Source organism: Manis javanica, chromosome 3 (genome assembly GCF_040802235.1).
Source record: "Manis javanica isolate MJ-LG chromosome 3, MJ_LKY, whole genome shotgun sequence".
NCBI lineage: Eukaryota > Metazoa > Chordata > Mammalia > Pholidota > Manidae > Manis > Manis javanica.
The window spans coordinates 85,519,606-85,542,479 of NC_133158.1; the positions used below are offsets into that span (position 1 = coordinate 85,519,606).

At 34.6% G+C, this 22,874-nt stretch overlaps 1 protein-coding gene across 5 annotated transcripts in view; it reads right to left on the bottom strand.

The window, feature by feature from the left end:
- EPHA3 (EPH receptor A3) overlaps nucleotides 1–22,874 on the bottom strand; it is a 371,224-nt gene that overhangs the window by 81,729 nt on the left and 266,621 nt on the right. The gene's annotated exons all lie outside the window — the stretch shown is intronic.

Consider the following 22,874-nt stretch of genomic DNA (forward strand, 5'->3'; position numbering starts at 1 on the left):
TGAAACATTCTCCAGAATAGACCACATACTACCTCACAAAAAGAGCCTCAGTAAATTCCAAAATATTGAAATTCTACCAACTTTTCAGACCACAAAGGTATGAAACTAGAAATAAATTCTACAAAGAAAACAAAAAGGCTCATAAACACATGGAGGCTTAACAACATGCTCCTAAATAATCAATGGATCAATGAACAAATTAAAATAGAGATCAAGGAATATATGGAAACAAATGACAACAACAACACAAAGTCCCAACTTCTGTGGGACACAGCGAAAGCAGTCTTAAGAGGAAAGTATATAGTGATCCAGGCACACTTGAAGAAAGAAGAACAATCCCAAATGAATAGTCTAACATGACAATTATCGAAACTGGAAAAAGAAGAACAAATGAGGCCTAAAGTCAGCAGAAGGAAAGACATAATAAAGATCAGAGAAGAAATAAACAAAATTGAGAAGAATAAAACAATAGTAAAAATCAATGAAACCAAGAGCTGGTTCTTTGAGAAAATACACAAAATAGATAAGCCTCTAGCCAAACTTATTAAGAGAAAAACAGAATCAACACAAATCAACAGAATCAAAAATGAGATCGGAAAAATCATGAGAGACTTCACAGAAATACAAAGAATTGTTAAAGACTACTATGAAAACCTATATGCCAACAAGCTGGAAAACCTAGAAGAAATGGACAACTTCCTAGAAAAATACAACCTTCCAAGACTGACCAAGGAAGAAACACAAAAGTTAAATAAACCAATTACGAGCAAAGAAATTGAAACGGTAATCAAAAAACTACCCAAGAAAAAAACACCCGGGTCAGATGAATTTACCTCAGAATTTTATTAGACACACAGAGAATACATAATACCCATTCTCCTTAAAGTTTTCCAAAAAATAGAAGAGGAGGGAATACTCCAAAACTCAAACTATGAAGCCAACATCACCCTAATACCAAAACCAGGCAAAGACCCCACCAAAAAAGAAAATTACAGACCAATATCTCTGATGAATGTAGATGCAAAAATACCCAATAAAATATTAGCAAACCGAATTCAAAAATATATCAAAAGGATCATACACCATGACCAAGTGGGATTCATCCCAGGGATGCAGGGATGGTACAACATTTGAAAATCCATCAACATAATCCACCACATCAACAAAAAGAAAGATAAAAACCACATGATCATCTCCATAGAAGCTGAAAAAGCATTTGACAAAATTCAACATCCATTCATGATAAAAACTCTCAACAAAATGGGTATAGAGGGCAAGTACCTCAACATAATAAAGGCTATATATGATAAACCTACAGCCAACATTATACTGAACAGCAAGAAGCTGAAAGCTTTTCCTCTGAGATCGGGAACAAGACAGGGATGCCCACTGTCCCCATTGTTATTTCACATAGTACTGGAGGTCCTAGCCACGGCAATTAGACAAAACAAAGAAAGACAAGGAATCCAGATTGCTAAAGAAGATGTTAAACTGTCACTATTTGCGATGACATGAAACTGTCACTATTTGCAGATGACATGATACTGTACATAAAAAAACCCTAAAGACTCCACTCCAAAACTACTAGAAATGATATCGGAATACAGCAAAGTTGCAGGATACAAAATTAACACACAGAAATCTGTCGCTTTCCTATACAGTAAGAATGAACCAGTAGAAAGAGAAACCAGGAAAACAACTCCATTCACAATTACATCAAAAAGAATAAAATACCTAGGAATAAACCTAACCAAAGAAGTGAAAGACCTATACCCTGAAAACTACAAGTCACTCTTAAGAGAAATTAAAGGGGACACTAACAAATGTAAACTCATCCCATGCTCATTGCTAGGAAGAATTATTATCATCAAAATGGCCCTCCTGTGCAAAGGAATTTGATGCAACTCCTATCAAATTACCAGCAACATTCTTCAACGAACTGGAACAAATAGTTCAAAAATTCATAAGGAAACACCAAAGACCCTGAATAGCCAAAGCAATCCTGAGAAAGAAGAATAAACTGGGGGGAATCTCACTCCCCAACTTCAAGCTCTACTAAAAAGGCATAGTAATCAAGACAATCTGGTACTGGTACAAGAACAGAGCTGCAGATCAGTGGAACAGATTAGAGACTCCAGACATTAAACCAAACATATATGGTCAATTAATATTTGATAAAGGAGTCATGGACATACAATGGTGAAATGACAGTCTCTTCAACAGATGGTGCTGGCAAAACTGGACAGCTATATGCAGGAGAATGAAACTGGACCATTGTCTAACCCCATACACAAAAGTAAATTCAAAATGGATCAAAGACCTGAATGTAAGTCATGAAACCATAAAACTCTTAGAAAAAAACATAGGCAAAAACCTCTTAGACATAAACATGAGTGATGTCTTCTTAAACATATCTACCTAGGCAAGGAAAACAACAGCAAAAATGAACAAGAGGGACCATGTTAAGCTGAAAAGGTTCTGTACAGCAAAAGACACCAACAATAGAACAAAAAGGTACCCTCCAGTATGAGAGAATATATTTGTAAATGACAGATCCGATAAAGGCTTGACGTCCAAAATATATAAAGAGGTCACCCACCTCAATGAAAAAAAAACAAATAATCCAATTAAAAAATGGGCAGAGGAACTGAACAGACAGTTCTCCAAAAAAGAAATACAGATGGCCAACAGACACATGAAAAGATGCTCCACATCGCTAATTATCAGAGAAATGCAAATTAAAACTTCAATGAGGTATAACCTCAGACCACTAAGGATGGCTACCATCCAAAAGACAAACAACAACAAATGTTGGCGAGGCTGTGGAGAAAGGGGAACCCTCCTACGCTGCTGGTGGGAATATAAAATAGTTCAACCATTGTGGAAAGCAGTATGGAGGTTCCTCAAAATGCTGAAAATAGACTTACAATTTGACCCAGGAATTCCACTCCTAGGAATTTACCCTAAGAATGCAGCAGCCCAGTTTGAAAAAGACAGATGCACCCCTATGTTTATCACAGCACTATTTACAATAGCCAAGAATTGGAAGCATCCTAAGTGTCCATCAGTAGATGAATGGATAAAGAAGATGTGGTACATATACACAATGGAATATTATTCAGCCATAAGAAGAAAAAAAATCCTACAATTTGCAACAACATGGATGGAGCGAGAGGGTATTATGCTCAGTGAAATAAGCCAAGCGGAGAAAGAGAAAGGCCAAATGATTTCACTCATCTGTGGAGTATAAGAACAAAGGAAAAACTGAAGGAACAAAACAGCAGCAGAATCACAGAACCCAAGAATGGACTAACAGGTACCAAAGTGAAAGGGACTGGGCAGGATGGGTGGGTAGGGAGGGATAAGGGTGTGGAAAGAAGGGGGTATTATGATTAGCATGCATAATGGGGGGAATGGGAGAAAGGGGAGGGCTATGCAACACAGAGAAGACAAGTAGTGATTGTACATCATTGCTATGCTGATGGACAGTGACTACAAGGGGGTTTGTGGGGTAGACCTGGTATAGGGGGCAGCCTAGTAAACATAATGTTCTTTATGTAATTGTAGATCAATGATAACAAAAAAAAAAGGAAAGAACAGGGGGATTACTCCCTGATAGGATAAAACTAACTGCAAATCACTGATTAATGCATGCTTTAAATATCCTTAATTTTGATCATTTAAAGGGTGTCATATGATCAGCTACGGAAGTACATTTTTCTGATAATATTCCTTTCTCTTAAAAAAAAAAAGCAGTTCCTGTGTGGTGATCTCCAAAAAGTTATTCACAATGGTATAAAGTTCATATCAAAGTGTGGGCAAAGGGTTTGTTTGTGTTTATATAGAGAATCAAAGCCTAATTTGGCTACACAGAAAATGAATTAAGATATGATATGAAGAAAAACTTCCAACATCAACATTCTCTGGAAGAGTCATTCCAGAAGATGATCATCAAAAAACTTCAACAAAGATTCTGGTGCTGTTGCAGTTGTAGCTGCATTCATTCCACCGGTTCCTGGACTTGCCATTGGAATGAAGAAGGAGATATCTAAGCTAGCCTGTACATACAGTAAAACAACAAATTTGACTGGATCTATACTGTCGGAACTCAACCAAGAATTAGGAGAAGTGCAAGTTGCAGCACTCCAAGATCTTGCGACTATAGACTATCTACTGTAAAAAGAACATATGGGATGTGAACAGTTCCCAGGAATGTGTTGTTTTAATTTGTCTGATTTTTCTCAAAATATTCAAATTCAGTTAGACAATATCCATCATATCATTGATAAGTTTTCACAAATGCCTAGGGTGCCTAACTGGTTTTCTTGGTTTCACTGGAGATGGCTGGTAATTGTAGGTCTGCTTTGGTTATGTAGTTGTATTCCTATGATTTTAATGTGTGCATGCAACTTAATTAGTAATTTAAAACCTATACACGCTTATGTTACACTACAAGAAGATATGTCAAAGAAATAATCAATCTTCCCATGTTTTCTTCCATCTTCTACTTCTATAGCTTCTCTTCTTTCTTCATAATTACAACCCCTAAGTAGAATTCGTGCCTCATATCACCGAGTATCATAATTCTTCCAAGTCCTAAAGATACCTCAAGACAAATGGTGGGCATGGAATCTGCAAAATCTGCAAGGGCATAAATCTGCAAAAAAGTAAAAAGCTAACCTTTTCAAACAATATTGCTTCTCTCTCACTTACCAACTCTACATTTCCCTGTATGGCCCCGGAAGATGACTGGTTAGCCAGAGACAGGTAAGATTCCTCAAGGGAGGGATAACCTAAGACAGGCACAGTCACAGGGGGGCCATCAGGTGAAAAATTGGGGATCAACAGAGGGGAGGCTTAGAACCTCACCACCACCCCCTGTTTCGAGAGAAATCTTCTGTATCCATGGATGTTTTGTTGCCCTTGTCTAGCTTGGATTAATACTTAGTCTATAGACAGACACCTGATCATCTACATTTGCCCTCTTACAGCACTAAACTATGTTTTCTACCTTTATCTTGCATCTACCTACCACTTCAGCATTTCATTAAAATAATCTAATAATAATAATAATAATAATGGAGAAATGTGAGATTCACATATAAGCCAAGTATAAAAATCAAATAAATAATCATAATTGACCTGATTGTTTATAGTTCATGATGCGTGATCAAAACTGAAAGTTTCTGTGATAACTGCCCTTGTACTGTTCACCATGTAAGAACTTATTCACTATGTAAGAACTTGTTCACCATGTAAAAACTTGTTCATTATGTTTTAGATGATTGGAGACTTTTGAAAATTAGGCTTGGGGTTGATTAATGATTGTGCATTGAGTCCCCTATACAGAATTTTATTGTTGGTAAGCACCATATGATCAATAAATATGAAAGATGCCTTCTCAAAAAAAGAAAAAACCTGCAGTCATGGGCATGATACCAAATGATTTAAAAAAATTTTTAAAAATGGACATCAACTTAACATAGACTGTTAAATATTTAGGCACTTATCTTTGAATCTTATGGTAACCATAAAACAAAAGTCTGTAACAGATGCACAAAAAATCTCAAAAAAAAAAAAAAGGAATCCAAGCATAACAAAGAAAGCCAAAAATAACAAAGGAATACTGTATGAGAGGAAGAAAGGAACAGAAAGGAACAAAAACAACCAGAAAACTATTAATAAAGTGGAAATCACTACACATCTATCAATAATTACCTTAAATGTAAATGGACTAAATGCACCAATCAAAAGACATAAGTGGCAGAATGGATAAAGAAATAATCTATATGTCTATGAGAGACTCATTTCAGACCTAAAGATATACACAGACTGAAAGTGAAGGTATGGAAAAATATATTTCATGCAAATAAAAGGAAGAAGGAAGCAGGAGTAGCAATGCTTATATCAGACAAAATAGACTCCAAACAAAGAAAGTAACAAGAGACAAAGAGGGACATTACATAATGATAAAAAGATCAGTTGAGCAAGAGGATATAACAATTGGAAATATCTAAGCACGCAACATAAAATAAATAATAACATACCAAAAGAAAGAAAGAGCAACATACTCATATTAGGGGATTTTAACACCCATTTACATCAATGGCTAGCTTTCCAGACAGAAAATAAATAAGGAGACTGAAGTACTGAGCAACACATTAGCTCAAGTGGACTTAACAGACAGCTATATTCCACACAAAAGCAGAAACATACACATTTTTCTTAAGTGCACATGGAACATGTACAATAGATCATGTATAAGGACACAAAAAAAGTCTTATAAATTCAAAAAATTAAAATTGTATCAAGCATCTTTGCAGATCACAATGGTATGAAACTAGAAATAAATTACACAAAGAAAACAAAAAAGCTAAAAATATGCTTTTTATAATCAATGGATCAATGAACAAATCAAAATAGAAATCAAGCAATATGTGAAGAGAAATGAAAACAAAATACAATAATCCAAAATTTGTGGGACACTACAAAAGAGGTTTTAAGAGGGAAGTACATAGTACAGGCCTACATCAAGAAAGAAGAACAATCCCAAATAAACAGTCTAAACTCTCCACTAAAAGAATTAGAAAAAGAAGAACAAATGAAGCCCAAAGTTAGTAAAAGGAGGAACATAATAAAGATAGGAGCAGAAATAAATACAATAGAAAATTAAAAAATAGGAAAAAATCAATGAAACCAAGAAGTGATTCTTCAAGAAGATATACAAAATAGACAAACCCCTAGTTAAGACTTATCAAGAAAAAGAGAGGACACAAACAAAATCAGAAACAAAAAAAGGCAAAATTAGAACTGACACCACAGAAATTCAAATAATTATATGAGCATTCTATGAAATATATGCCAATATATTGGACAACCTAGAAGAAATGGATGAATTCTTAGAAATGTACAATCTTGATTGACCAAGGAAGAAACAAAAAATCTGAACAAAACAATTATTAGTAATAAAATTGAACTGGTAATCAAAAAACTCTCTAGAAACAAAAGTCCACAACAGGTGGCTTCACAGCTGAATTCTACCAAACATTTAAAGAAGAGCTAATACTCATTCTTCTTAAAATATTCCAAAAAATAAGAGAGGAGGGAATACTTTCAAACCCATTCTATGAAGCCTGCATCACGTTAGTACCAAAAACACACAAAGATGATGTAAAAAAGAATATTACAGACCAATATCCCTAATGAACACAGATGCAAAAATCCTCAACAAAACATTAGGAAATCAAATTCAAAACTACATAATAAGAATCATCATCAACCATGACCACATAGGATTTATTTCCGACCTGTGAGAATGGTACAGTATTCATATATCAATCACTGTGATATACCGCATTAATAAAAGGAAGGATAAAAACCCTATGATCATCTTAATAGATGCTGAAAAAGTATTTGTCAAAATTCAACATCCATTCATGATAAAAGCTCTCAACAAAATGGCTAAGGAGAAAATATACCTCAACATAGTAAAGGTCATATACAACAAACCCACTGCTAACATACTCAATGGCAAAAAGCTGAAAGCTTTTCCTCTAAGATCAGGAACAAGACAAGGATACCCACTCTCCCTACTTCAATTCATAGTAATAAATCCTAGCCACAGTAATCCGACAAAAAAAAAAAAGAATTAAAAGGCATCCAAGTTGGTAAGGAAGAAGTACAACTGTCACTATTTGCAGATGAGATGTTACTATATATAGAAAACCCTAAGACACCACCAAAATACTATTAGAAATAATAACTGGACTCAGCAAAGTCAAGGGGATATAAAATCAATATACAGAAGCTGTTAAATTCTTATATACTAACAATGAACTAGCAGAAAGATAAATCAAGAAAACAATTCCATTTAAAATTCCATAAAAAATAATAAAATAACTAGGAATAAACCTAACCAAGGAGATGAAAGACTTGTACTCTGAAAACTATAAGACACTAACGAAAGGAAGAAGACACAAATAAATGGAAATCTATCCCATGCTAATGGATAGGAAGAATTAATATTGTCAAAATGACCATCATGCCCAAAGCAATTAACAAATTCAGTGCAATTGCTATCAAAATAAAAATAGTATTTTTCAATAAGCTAAAAAAAATAATTCTAAAACTTATAATACCATAAAAGACCCCAAATAGGCAAAGCAATCCTGAGAAAGAAGAACAAAGCTGTGTGTATTATACTCCCTGGCTTCAAGCTATACTACAAAGTTACAGTAATCAAAACAGTATGGTACTGACACATGAATGTCACATAAATCAATGGAACAGAAAGCCCAGATATATACTCACATATAGGTAGTCAATTAATATATGACAAAGGGGCAATGAATATACAATGGAGAAAAGACAGTCTCTTCAATAAACGGTGTCATGAAAACTGGACAACTACATGCAAGAGAATGAAACTGGATTACTACTCTTGAATCCCATTCACAAAAAACTGAAAATGGATTAAAGACCTAAATATAAGACATGAAACCATAAAACTCTTAAAAGAAAATATAAGCAAAAATCTCATGAACATAAGCATGAGTAATTTTTTTCTGGACATGTCTCCCTGGGCAAGGGAAACAAAAACAAATATAAACAAATGGGACTACATCAAACTAAAAAGCTTCTGTACAGCAAGGGATGCCATCAACAAAACAAAAAGGCAGCCTACAGTATGGAACAATATATTTGTAAATGATTTATACAATAAGGGGCTATCATCCAAAATTTATTTAAAAAACTCATATTCCTCAACAACAAAAATAATAATAACAATCTGATTAAAAAATGCACAGAGGACCTAAGCAGACATTTTTCCAAAGAAGAAATGCAGATGGTCAACCGGCACATGGAAAGATGCTCCACATCACTGATTATCAGGGAAATGCAAGTCAAAACCACAATGAGATATCACCTCACACCACTTAGAATGACCACTGTAAAATAAGAAATAACAAATTTTGGTGAGGATGTGGAGAAAAGGGAACCCTCCAACACTGTTGGTGGGAATGTAAATTGGAGCAGTATGGAGGTGCCTCAAAAAAAGAAAAATAGAAATACCATATGACCCAGTAATTTCACTTCTAGGAATTTACCGGAAGAAAACCAAATATCTGATTTGAAAAGACATATGTACTCCTTTGTTTATTGCAACATTACTTACAGTAGCCAAGATATGGAAGCAACCAAAGTACCCATCAACAGATGAATGGATAAAGAAGAGGTAGTACATACATATAATGAAATATTATTCAACCACAAAAAGAAAGAAATCCTGCCATTTGAAAGAACATGTATAGACTTAGAGGATATTATGTTAAGAGAAATAAGCCAGGTGGAGAAACAGAAATGCCATATGATTTCACTTATTAGTGGAATCTAAAAACAAAATAAAATAAAATGAACAAAATGGCAGTAGACTCATAGACATTGAGAAGTAACATGGTTACCATGGGAGCAGGGTTGAGGTGGGTGGAGGAGATAAGTGAAGGGGATAAAGAGGCACAGAATCTCAGTCATAATATAAATTGATCACAGGGATGAAAGTACAGCATAGACCATATATAGTCAACAGTTCTGTAACATCTTTCTGTATTTACAGATAGTAGCTACACTAGCTGGGGTAAAGATTTAATAATGCATGTAACTGTTGAGTCACTATATTGCATACTTGACACCAATATAATATTGTAAATCAGATGTACTTCAATGAAACTGTATATTAATGAAAAACAGATATGCAATAAAAAGAAAAGAAATTTTGAGCAGTTGTGATAGAAGAAGGGTTCATTTCACAGATGTTTATTGCATGGATTAATAAAGATGAAATCCTTTTTCAATTTATTTTCACATTCCTTATTTTTTAACATTAAGTTCTTTTAATATCATCCAATATTCTCACAGAATCAGAACAATCTTCAAATACGTTATTCAAAAAAAAACCCTACTTCTTCCCTTCTGTGTTTCTCCTTTACTCTCACACTCCTATCACAGTAACAACACTTCTGACACTTCTGGTTCACCAAATGTGTGGGCTTTCCCCACACCAAGCAATTCTGTGACACCAGCTGGGTGTCCTACAATTTAAATGAATTCTGACACTATCTACCTGGAGGTAGCATTAGATTCCACAGGTTAAGGGCTCAGTCCCACAAGACTGCCCCCCACTTCAGATGTCAACCACAAGTAGTAGGTCCCCAGATTTCCCACAGCTTCTGTCACAATTAACTGCAAATCAGAGGTTCCCAAGACCTCCTCTTCAGGTTTGATTAATTTGCTACCATGGCTCACAGAACTCAGAGAAATATTTATGTTTACCAGTTTATTGAAGGATAGGAGAAAAGATAAAGATGAACAGCCAGATGAAGAGATATATAGGGCAAGTTCTGGATGGGTCTCGAGTACAGGAGCTTCTCTCCCTGTGGCACTGAGGTGGTCACCCTCATGGTATGTGGATATGTTCACTCACCGGGAAGTTCTCCAAACAGTATACTATTGGGATTTTCATGAAGACTTCATCGTTATGCATGGTTGATTTTTAACTCCATATTAAGCCCTTCTCCATTCTCAAGAGAATAGGGTGGGGCTGAAAGTTCTAACCTTCTAATAATGGCTTAGTCTTTCCAGTGACTAGCCCACATCCAGGAGCCATCTAGGAGGCCACCCCAAGTTGTCTCACCAAAACAAAAGACAACCCTATAACCCCAGAAATTATAAGGGTTTCAGGAGCCCTGTATCAGGACCAGGGTCAAAGCAGAATATGAGGACAAAAGATGCTCCTAGTGCTCTTATCACTTAGGAAATCACAAGAGTTTTAGAAGTCCTGTGCCAGGAACCAGGGGCAGTGACCAATGTATTTTTTTCTATTATCTCCCATACATATTATGGCTTTTAAAAATACAAGAGGGGGGTGGGAAGACTGGGGGGAGGAATCATAGGTTTCTAAACTTAATACTGCAGTGTGAAAGTGGTTAACACTGATATATTGCTATTTTAAAAACTTACTGTTCATTTGGAGCTGATTAATCTTTAAGACAAGGAATCATGAAGATAGGAAATAGTAGAAACTAGAACAAATAAAGTTTTTTCTGACCTACTTGTCTTTGAAAACAATGCAGTATACTAGCAAACCTATCACAAGAATATTGAGATTTATAGAGAGGTTATATACATATCGACAGCATCAGTACATTTAGAAAAAAATAATATCTGTTGGATTTGCTGAGATATTCTACAATATTCTTTTCTCAGGTCTTTTGGGGAGCCACAAATACTTAATATTTCTGCAGTTTGAGAACCTTGTGAGCCCTACCCCAGCATGCACTGATTTACAATGCAATGAGAATGAGTTATTTGTCAAAATAGTTGTGTGTGTTTGCATGTGTGTGTAATCAAAATTTAAGTAACTAAATATGAAATCTTGTGCAAAATCAGATAAGATACAACATTTTAGTATATACAAGATTATGTTGGTATAGATGGCTCCAAAGATTTAGAGGAGCAGCTGTTGAATGTAGCTAATGGAAACATGGTGATAAGAAGATGATGGTTTAAGATCAAGTCTAGAAGAATGCAGAGCAAATTTCAGATTAGAACTAAGCTCACCACCTTGTGAGTTTTTGTTTGTTTGTATAAAAGACCTGCTGAGATAATAGTTCTGTTCTGACTGAGCCATTCTGTGGTAGAGCTGCACCATTCCAGCACAGAGCAGGTAGAAAGGACTCTGTAACTCTAACTCTGATGGCATTCTCTGTGTAGCTTCTGACAAAGGGTTTGCTGCCTTCAAATTAGCTGCAGGAATGGAGAGGTACCAGTTACATATACCTTTAGGACAGACAAGGACTGACATTTACCCCAGACTCCACTTTAAAGACAATGGTAAGAAAACTAAACAGAAAATTTACATTTTGGGGTTGTTTGGTTTATGGTTAAAGCAGGAGGGAAGGGAGGAAAGTTGTATTATATTATGTTTTGTTTTATTTATGAACTAGACAAAATATATACTGGTCTTAAGTAAATTAAACTTTTCTGGGAAAACTACAACTATAGATGGAAAAGGGGAACTAATAGAAATACTCTTCACTTCTTTTCAACACAAGACGAAAGCATCACTTGCCCACTTCTTACCCAGGGGACACAAACACCACTTTTTTTTAAACTATTTTGACTGTGATAGATATGTCTGTCAAAAGTCACAGAAAGTTACTCACAATTAATACAATTCCCTATATATAAATATTAGCTCAATTTAAAAATAAGTGAAAAGTATAATTTTTTAAATTCATATCTCAGCATAACACTGTATCGACTCTCTTTTTTTTTTTTTCTGTGCTCTTGATGCTCTGGTATCTGGAGTCTTGCTGACTGGAGAAGACCGCCCCTCCCAGGGCTAGCCTATTCTGAGAGACAACAAAGACTGGCTCAACAGCGTATATTTCATGTGCAAACTAATCAACCTCGTGTCTTCTCTATTGGGCTTATTAGACGCTAGCAGACCATATTCCTGTGCCTTAATCATTCCAAGGAATGGTGCCAGATATCATCTTGCCTTGACTTGCCTTTCCACAGAAACCACTATAGAAGCTCCTGCCCTGCTTTCCTCCTGCTCCCTCTGCCTGCTGATGGGTCATGGTGCTTCTCTGTGTGGCCCTCCATGGTGTGGCATCCCTTCTCTCTTGGGAACTGTGAGTAACAAACTATCTTTTCAGGGGCAATTGCCTCCTGATCTGTTGGAATCATCATACCTGAATAATAAGAAAACCTACATTACAAAACAATCAAAGTAGTGGAATATCATCCAGAAGTTTTTTCAAGTAAGTAGAAGACACTTTGGACAGAGGTAATGAGCTAGCCAAGGAAATACCGGGCAGGTACAGTGTTGCTGCAATTTTGTTTTTGTTTTACTCTTTTCAAATCCAGAGATTTCCATGATATACTCCTTGATGTTTAACCAACACCAACGTGTAAAACCAAAGCATAGCAGCTTTGATAAAACTATCTAGAGTTTTAACCTAGTATGTTGTTTAAGGGGTAGGTACTTGGCACTTACAGACTTACTATCTAATGGGTTCCTATGTCTTTGTTCATTAGTCCCCATATTTTAGCCAGATTGCATTATTAGTTAGATTCTAGACACTAAGTCATAAGCAAATCCCTTATCTGGATCTACTTCTATTGAAGCCGAAGGCAAAACATTTTGTTAAGTATTTTTTGGTTCTTTTCATTTTCACAAGCAAGAAAAGAAAAGAAGATGGAGAAAATGATACCACAATCGTGCAGTCCAGAGATCTTCAATGCATCAGATATAAACTCCGTTGCAGTAGGATCAGTTAGATCTGCCACAAGGAATAAATAGCTATTTAGGCTATTGAGGCACCAAAATTTGAAACACACACACACACACACACACACACACACACACACACACACACACACACTCAGGCATGCATTTGTATGAACTTGTGTGGCCCTGTAATAACTTCACTCTCCCTTATATACATTCGTAGGTGAGTGAGAAATTTATTTCCTCCTGAAGGAATTACAATTGTCCATGTAAGTATCACATGCATGAGTGAGTAACCATTACTTTACTCCTCACTGTTATATGAATCATGAATTTTTATGCTACATTATCCCTCCATAATTGTATACCATAGAAATATATGTTTCACCTAAATATTATTCTGTGTGTGGAAGCAGAAAAAATATTAGGAAATTCTGCTTAGCATATGGCTTGTGTATGCCTGACCCACATGGCTTGTATATGCCCAGCAATTCCACTCCAAGTGCAACAGATGAATGGAAGCAGGGAGGGAGGGAGGGAGGTCCTCGTCAGAAATCATGTAGGTTGATCCCATCCTTTAGGGAGATAGAGACCCAAACCTCCCATAACAGGAAGTCTGTAAAGGCTGGTTAAGCATTTGGTAATCAGATTTTTGAAATAAGCTCAGGGCTATCCAATTTTCTTACATACAGAAATACTCTTTGGCTTGAAAATAATAGGATAATTTCAGAAAAGAGAACTTTTTAGTGGGTCACTATGCACAATGTAAAATAGTTTGATAACCATGAAATTATTGTTCTGAGCAGCCTTACTTCCATTGTACCTTAATGGAACTTATAATATAGACATACTCTTAAAGAAAACATTCATCTTTATTTATACAAAAGGAATCACTTGAAAATTTTTATGTAAAAATATGAAAAAGTTGTGTATTTGACAATTACATGAATCCTCATATGCATACTCTATCTCCTCAAAGTAAGCACTGCAAACTCATTCTAATTGTAGTTAAAATTTAACAAATTAAGTAATAAAAAAGGTTTGGTTTATTAATTTTTTCTAGCCTATCTGTAGGAAGGACGCAAGTGGGGAATATGCTAATTTGGGTATCTTTGCAAATTTATTGAAACAAAATGCACACCAGCAGACACTTACATACAGAGTTTCTAAAAGCAATCATGCCTACAAAATTTCTATTTTGGCTATAAAATTTGCATTATTCATGCTTACACTTAATACTTTCCAACTTTATTTTGTCGCCCTCGTTTCCCTCTTTCTCTACCCCATATCACTTGGTTAAAAATACAAATATTTAGTTGCAATAAATAACACTTTATTCCATACAAAGAGACTGTAAAAAAATATAAGCAAAAATAAAGGAGAATTGGCAGAGACAGATGACCTGGTGCTTCATTTCTAAGATGCCTAAGGTTTGACCTCTTTAGTTCCAGGCATAAGATTAATTTATCTAAAGAATTTTTGTCAAATACCTTTTTAGCTAGCCATGAATTTTGGAGTAAATCTAGTTCGCAAGTCCATCCAAACAAGGAAAATGCATCAATACATAATTCTGCAATTATGTAAACTTCACATAATCTACCTTAGAATTTTAAGAACCGGAGATTTTCACATGAACCATAAAAATTTTAGCACATTAGAAAAAAAATAACCTTATGTTCTTCCATTTTTGGATTGCATAAGTAAAGCTAAAAAGAAAATTATGTGGATACAAATATAGTAATCCTGTCCCTTTTAAGGTTTGGCTTTCATTTCAATGTGTGTATTTAGTTTCCTGCATTTCTAATTCCCAATAGGTGACAGAAAATTGTCTTCACTCTACACAGAGCAAGAATTCTCAGAGCTATGTAAACTTCAGCTTTATAAGGAGACACTACATTTTACCTAAGGTTTGGAAAATTTCTAAACATTCATTTCCAAGCTTGTGAACTAAATTTAAGTCGCTTTGGGTTGAGTTTTGTTTATGAAAACCTAAATTCAATATAAATACTCTTAAATTAGAATTTATATTAAACACAGAGCTAAAATACACTGATGGGCTCATCATCATTACATATTAGAGGGATAAAAATATTCAACTTGATTTATGGTGATGGTTGCATCAGTCGGAAGAGTTACTAAAACTTATTGAATTGTACACTGGAAATGGGTGGATTTCATGAGATGTAAAATACAACTCCATAAAGTTATATATACAAAGAAATAACTTGAAATAAAAATTAGTATACATGGTTTACCAGTATTGAGAGGTGGTTAAATTAATTGTATGGCTTTGAATGATTGTGATCATTTTTCTATCTGGTTCCATATTTTTTCTTTTCTCTCTGATTTTCAGACTTGCTTGTTAAGAAAAAGAATCTGTTCATATGAAACAATTATATAGGCATTACAACTTATTACTAAACTGGTCTGTCAGATTTCTTCTGGAACTGAGAAACAATAAGCTCAGTATCATTATTATTCACATTGCACAGTCTGTGGTTTAGCTTGAGAAACATGCCTTTCAAGTTAAATTTCCCTCAAAATGCACCTAGTTAAAAAAAGAGGGAAAAATGCTAGAGGCAAAGCAAACTTGAGTTTTGAGAAGTCTGGCAGTCCATTCTCCAAACACAACTGGGTTTTCCCCATGTTACATTCTAGGGGTCTCATAGTTCATTTTCATATATTCATTGATGGATCTATGCATATATTTTGCTTTTCTGGATGGCTAAAGTGTGGGTACTTTCACTAATTGTTAACCTGAGGAATAATGGACTGTCAAATTGATTTTGGGCTGTAACAGCTTGGTTTAATCCTCTGAAAGGGGTATTGAAATAAGACTTCCATAAGACCAGACATGGGTTCTAAACAATGTGTAAAATTTGCAAATGGGTACTTCTGGAATGAATATTTCATTAACATTGTGTTCAATATAAATCACCCAATGCATAGGCAATTCCACATAATCAATATAAAGTTTGCATTCATTTAATTCTTAAATTTAAAAAATTGTATAAAGACAGAGAAGCACTTAGGTAATGTTCCACTAACTTTTAATAAAATTGTGGATTATGAATCAGATAAAAATCAACCCAAGTAAAACAAATTTTGAACAGCAACAAAAAATGATGTTCTTGTTACAAAACCCATGGCAATTAAGTTTATAATAAGGAAAGTGACTTCAAGAACTAGAGACACAAAAGAGAAATTGTGAGAAAAAATTTCCAACACATTCCATAAAAAGTCAAAAGAGTTTTACAGGAAACAATCAAGCAACTGTAGAAAGAAAACATGCAACCAAAGAATTTATTTGGTTAACATCTATAATTTAACAAAATAACATGTTCAAAGTTAAGTTTTGAAGACAAGTTAAAAGGCCCTTATGGACTACAAATTGCTAACTACCAATGTTCATTTAAGGAAATGAAAAACATTGATGACAAACTATCCCGGGAGTATCTGTTGCAAAAACTGGCTTCTGAATACTTAAGTGTTGAACTTGCTGGTAACTTTGATATCTTAAATGAACACATCTTTAATCCAAATATAGGTGGAAGACATGTAACACAGAGGAGATTCTATGTTTATAATTTAAAATATGAATATAGAGTTACAAAAAAATACTGATGGGTGCAAATATTTTATGAAACTAGAACATAAATACTTGAAATTGTAGGAATCACCAAAACTCTAACATCCATAAAAAATTATATACCCATAGTTGATATTTAAAGAAAAACATACTACAGAAATGTAGTATCTGACTATACTAATTTAAAAAAATCCCACACAAGGAGACATACACACACACACACACACACATATATATCACATATTTTCTATCATATATACACCTGTACATATATATAGTAGTCCCCTCTTATCTGTGTTTTGCTTTCTGCAGTTTCAGTTACCTGCAGTCAACCAGTCTGGAGTCAGCAGAACCCTCTTTTGGCAAATGGTCAGAAGGTAAACGGTAGCCTAACACTGTGTCATAGTGTCTCTGTCTTTCACCTCATTTCATCTCATTGTATAGACATTGTATCATCTCACATTATTACAAGAAGAAGAAATGCAAGTATAGTACAGTAAGAAGACGTTTTGATAAAGAAAGAGAAACCACATTCATGAAACTTGTATTATAGCATTCTGTTTTTATTGTTCTATTTTATTATTATTGTTGCCAATCTCTTATTGTGTACTGTATGTTAAACTATCATAAGTGTGTATGTATAGGAAAAAATATAGCATATATAGAGTTTAGTAGTATCATAGTTTCAAACATCTGCTGGGGGTCTTGGAATATATCCCCCATGGATAATAGACATGTATAATTTTCATGTCTATAGACTTACATATACACACACCCTGTGTAAAGCTCAATTGATGATTTTATATATTACATTCACACATTTTAATTTAAATTCTAATAGCAATCTTAAAAAATGAGAATTCTTTTTCTGATTTCACAAAAGAGGAAACCCAAAAATAAAAATACTAAGATATTCACTAAAATAACAGCAAATGATGGTGTCCCCATTCATTTTCACATACTTCTCTCATTTGAATTCCTCCAGTCACACCTGCCACTACCCTTTGTAATATTAATAGTGAGAAAATTTCTATTTCAACTTAACAGAAGAGAAAATAATGGCAATTTTTTTAAAGAAAAATAGTTAATGACTAGCATTTAATCCTATACTCTTCTCCTTCCTTAATATCCTACTAGAATGGCTAAAACATTCAGGTAGTTCTCTGGGAAGACACTTAAGGAAGCATAAGTTTGTATTTCACTCAATAAAGCCACAATCCTGATTAGTCTTATAGATTTTCTTATTATGGTTCTAAGGTCCTTTCTAAATTAATTATGTAATGAATATCTCTTCACATGTTCCTTTTTGCATTTCTTCAATTAATTCCTTAGTAAAATTATTAAGGTAAATATCATACAGTAATTTCTTTTCAGAAGACTTTGTGTATCTATTACACATCAGGCACTGTGAAAGGTGAAATGGTTAAGCAGTATAAAAGGCAGATGTAGAGCCTGCCTTTATGGAGACTGAAAACATTCTCATCACTAGAGCTGATTTATTTACAAATCAGTATCTGATACCTCATGTTCCCCTAAATGCATATGGAACCTATCATCTCAGTTAAACACTAACTGATTTGACATCCACCAGCCCACTGGGGATATGTAATGGTCATTGTGCTTTTGTCCCAACAATATGCCTTTGGAATTTACAATTGTAGGGTAAGTTATATTATTTCAAGTTGCCAGTGTCTCACTGTCCATGAGAGGGCTTTCTCTTGGCATCAGAGTCAGCTCTACCCAAGTACTTCAGGCTGGAAGGTCTAAGAATTAATACTCCTTCAATTGCTTCTCCTCCTTGGAACAGCCCTCAGTCAATGGCTAAGCTTTCTGTTCTTTTGGGTGGATAATTCTGAAGCAAATATTCTACGCTGGCTTTCACTGTTCAGCAACAGAATTAAGTTCATTTCCCATTGAGTGACTTGACCAATACTCCATACTTGATTGGTTGCCTTCCTTTCCATGTTTCATTTTCCTTCTCCCCTAACTGTGTTTCCTGGGATCATCTCCTCAGTGAACAACTTGTACTTAATTCTCAACTCAACTTCCACTTCTGGAAGAATACAAACTAAGACACTTTGGGTCTCAGAAGATACTTTGTGATATTGATGAGAGCTGGGACCATTTGAGATCTATTTAGATTTTCAAGACAATTAAACAATGCATGTCTACTCTAGTTAAATAGCCAACTCCATCATTAGGAAGTTTTGGTATCCACTGAGTCAAACATAGATGCACAAACACAAGTGTAATACACAGAGTTAAGGTGCACACACACACACATATATCCCTGCTGTAGCATCATCAGTGTCTCAAACTCACTCCTGAGGGTTGTAAACTGTAGTAGAGAAAATATTCAAAATTACTTGAGTAATAGAACTGCAGGTTTTATAGAAGGATGCAATACTCTGTTATATAGAAGCTTATATAGAAGCTTAGTGGTATCACTTTTGTTCACTGAGGCATCTATTTTTCTGTCTACTCTAAATAGGAGTGACTCTTCTGAACCAAAGGTTAACTTTAGTTCAGTTTTTTAAATTCTGTTCTTCTATGTTTAGAATGTAGTATTGTCAGGTTAGAGAAGCAGAGGTGCTTCATAACTTGGCCATTCTATGGAGTTCCCAGGCAAATCCTAACACATATCATGACAACGGGCCCTCCAACAAGAAGCAGACATTCCAATGAAGACCAGATCCATGGAATTTTTTTTTAATGGAATACAAGGAGCAGAGTTTATCTGTTGAACCTTGCTTTTCCGTTCTTTGATGACATTACTGGAATATCTCAGAGCTTTCTATTCACTTTCAGTTTATTAATGCCCAGTGTACACCAGTATGAAACAACAGTTTCCTGAATGAGAAAGAAAAAAAGTTGACATTTTTAATTCTTTTTTCCTTCTTCTGAAGTTGGGGCACTGTGGAGAAATTATGGAAAAATGAAAAAGTTCATATTTATTGTGCACACAATTACACTGCTGAGTTCTACTGTTTTCTTGGCTGATGTCAGCTTTTGGAACTGTGTGCTAGCTTTCTCTAGGCATGCATGTCTTTTTCAGAGGACTCTGTAAGTCTCTACATTTCAGCGACTAATTTGGGGCCACTTAAAAGATGTTCAAGACATATCTAGCCCCATTTGTTTGCAGTTCTCTTTTGAATGTGCTATATTTGGTGCATTTTTTGTCCTGTTTTATGATCTTAGTTATGAATATCCAACAGGAAATCATCTTGCTGAACATTTTATATAGGACTATATATCTACATATGTGTATGCGTGGAGTATGCATAATTGTACATATTTTAGGTTTTACCCTGAAACTCATTTTTAACAAATCCTTTTTTTGCCTTCATAAACTCCTGGTATTTATTATATATATTACTATATATAATACTTCTACTGTAATAATTGGACCAATTGACTCTATCTAATCTTAAGAGTTAAATTCCTGTCCTATGATGTATAAAACCACGTAATAAACCTTCCCCATCCTACACCTCAAAGCCTTACAGAATGCAATGAAGTTCTTTGTTGAGGTGACATGTTATAGAAACCCACAGACAGAAGCCTGGACTGGAATTGAAAGGGAGGCAAAATATATCCCTGAATAAGTCCTTCTTGTCATTTCACATGGTGAGTGTAAATTAGAGTCCAGTAGGAATCAGAGAAAGAAGGAAGATAAGCAAGTCCCCTCTGGGAGAGCCTCATTCACAGCAAGGTGGTGATGTCTTAGTATCCCACTGTCCAGCAGCCTTCGTCAAGAGACACCTGTCATGCAGGAATTGCAATGAGTGGGTTTACACAGTAATCTTTTCTGTTTTTACTTCCTTAGTTCCCACTTGCTGCTCTAAGAATGTTCTGAAATAACATTGCCATTTCACAACAATTCCTCCCCAAGTTTTATTTTATGAGTTAAGGCAGATGTTAGAAAGAAATGCACAAACATATGCAGGCTTATCTACAGGTAGCCTACATAAAATGAAGAATACATTATACACTTTTGTTAAGCTTTTATCTCACCTAAGATCCAGATTTTAAAATGGTCTTGAAGAAATTATAAATGAGCAATAAAATTTCTTAAAAGTAAAATTCAAATGAGATGAAAAAACAAAAAGTTCAATTTCTTTCTTAGAAGGTTAATATTTACATGTTATTTGCCTTTGTAAGTGCTTATCCTTGCATTAACTTGAAATTAATAAACAAAATTAAAAAAATAAATATGAATATTCCACAGCATGAATTCTGTTTAGTGCCAGGGACCTTTAATGAAATTTTAAGCTTATGAGAATAGAAACAAAACAAAACAGAAATATAATTATAGAGAACAAGTTGATGGTTGCCGGAGGGGAGAGGTTGGGGAGATGGATGAAATAGGTGAAGATGATTAAGAAGTACAATGTTTCAGTTATAGAATAAATAATGCATAGGTATGTAATGCATAATACAGGGAGTATAGTCAATAATATCATAATAACTTTGTATAGTGACAGATGGCAACTAGACTTATTGCGGTGATCATTTCATTATGCATACAAATGTTGAATCATTATGTTGTATACCCGAAACTAATATAATATTTTATGTCAACTATCAGTTTAAAAAAAAAAGAATTGAAACCACTTCTATGGAATGAAAAGACTAGAAAAGCAAAGGGCTCAAATATTTGGAAAAACTGCATATTTTCTTTATCAATATGTATTTGTATGATAAAATTATTTTTTCATGCAGCAGTTCTATGCAGATAAAGCCTTGTTTGTGTTTGTGGTTTACTCTGACTTTCTGAATACTTCCCTTTAAAATATATTGCCAGTGCAAAATGAGATAACATACCTTCTTCTGTGAGTCAAATGTTAAGTTATTCTATTTGCTTTATTTACAATTTAAGGTAACTGTTTCATTCATCAAGAATAATGCTAACCACAGTCTTCAGGAGACAGAGACTAAGCTGTTCAAAGGCATGACTGTAAAGTGAATAGCTTGTGCCAAAGGATGATTCATTTGATTTAAAACACATTTGTAGAACAAATTTTGGAACTGTACACACTTGTTAATTTTCTCTTTTGTGATTTCCCTTCTCTTTTGTAGGTTGGCAATCAAAACCAACATCAAGGCAATGCCAAGGTTGATGAAGTGGTTAAGAGCATTCCTGGAAGTGGTACACATGCCAATAAACAGCTTTTTGCAATTAGAAGAAATAATAAGTCTGTGCTAGATATAAATAAAAACTGCTGTATTTTAAAAAAATATCTTAGAATACAGAACCCTGAGGCTCAGCATGACAGTGACAGGGGAACCACAAGCAATAGTCGACATGTTCTGTTACACTATAGGGCTGCTCAGGTCCAAGTTTGAGTTTGATGCCTTCTCAGATTCTAGGTCGTAACTACTAGGAGTTGTCTTAAGTATATTCTTTTGATACACCCAGTTTTCTTATCATCAGGGTCTACTGAAGCTGCAGAAACTTCACATGGATCAATCTTTCTCTCCAAAGTGGGCAAATGCCAATCTCAATTTGATTTGAATCTTTCTGACTTGATTAATTATGAATTATGATGAAACTGATGGCAGCATTTACTCCCCTACTGCTTTGTGCCATAGGGTTTAAAATTTTTGGAATTGAATGCTTTTAGATAGTGTCCTAAGCTAAAAGTGAATCAAAGAGAAAACTGTCCTATTGAAATAACTGACTTGATACTAAAGACCACTTTCAGACATAGTCTAGTAACTCTTCAAATGTTGAATTATTTAGAAACTATGTTTCTCTCAATATAGATTTCAACATAGAATTCTCTGCAACATTCTCTTCTTTCAAGTTTGACTAGGACATGAAAAATTTTCACAAAGGAAATTATTTCCTGTCTTGAAATTTTGCTGCTTGCCCATGTTAGTCTTTTTTTCTTTCATATCACTTTGTTTTGTTTAATTAGTAGAGGAATATAAATTAGAACAAACTCAAACCATCAACACATTTCCCCTAAAATTTCTGAATAAGAAATT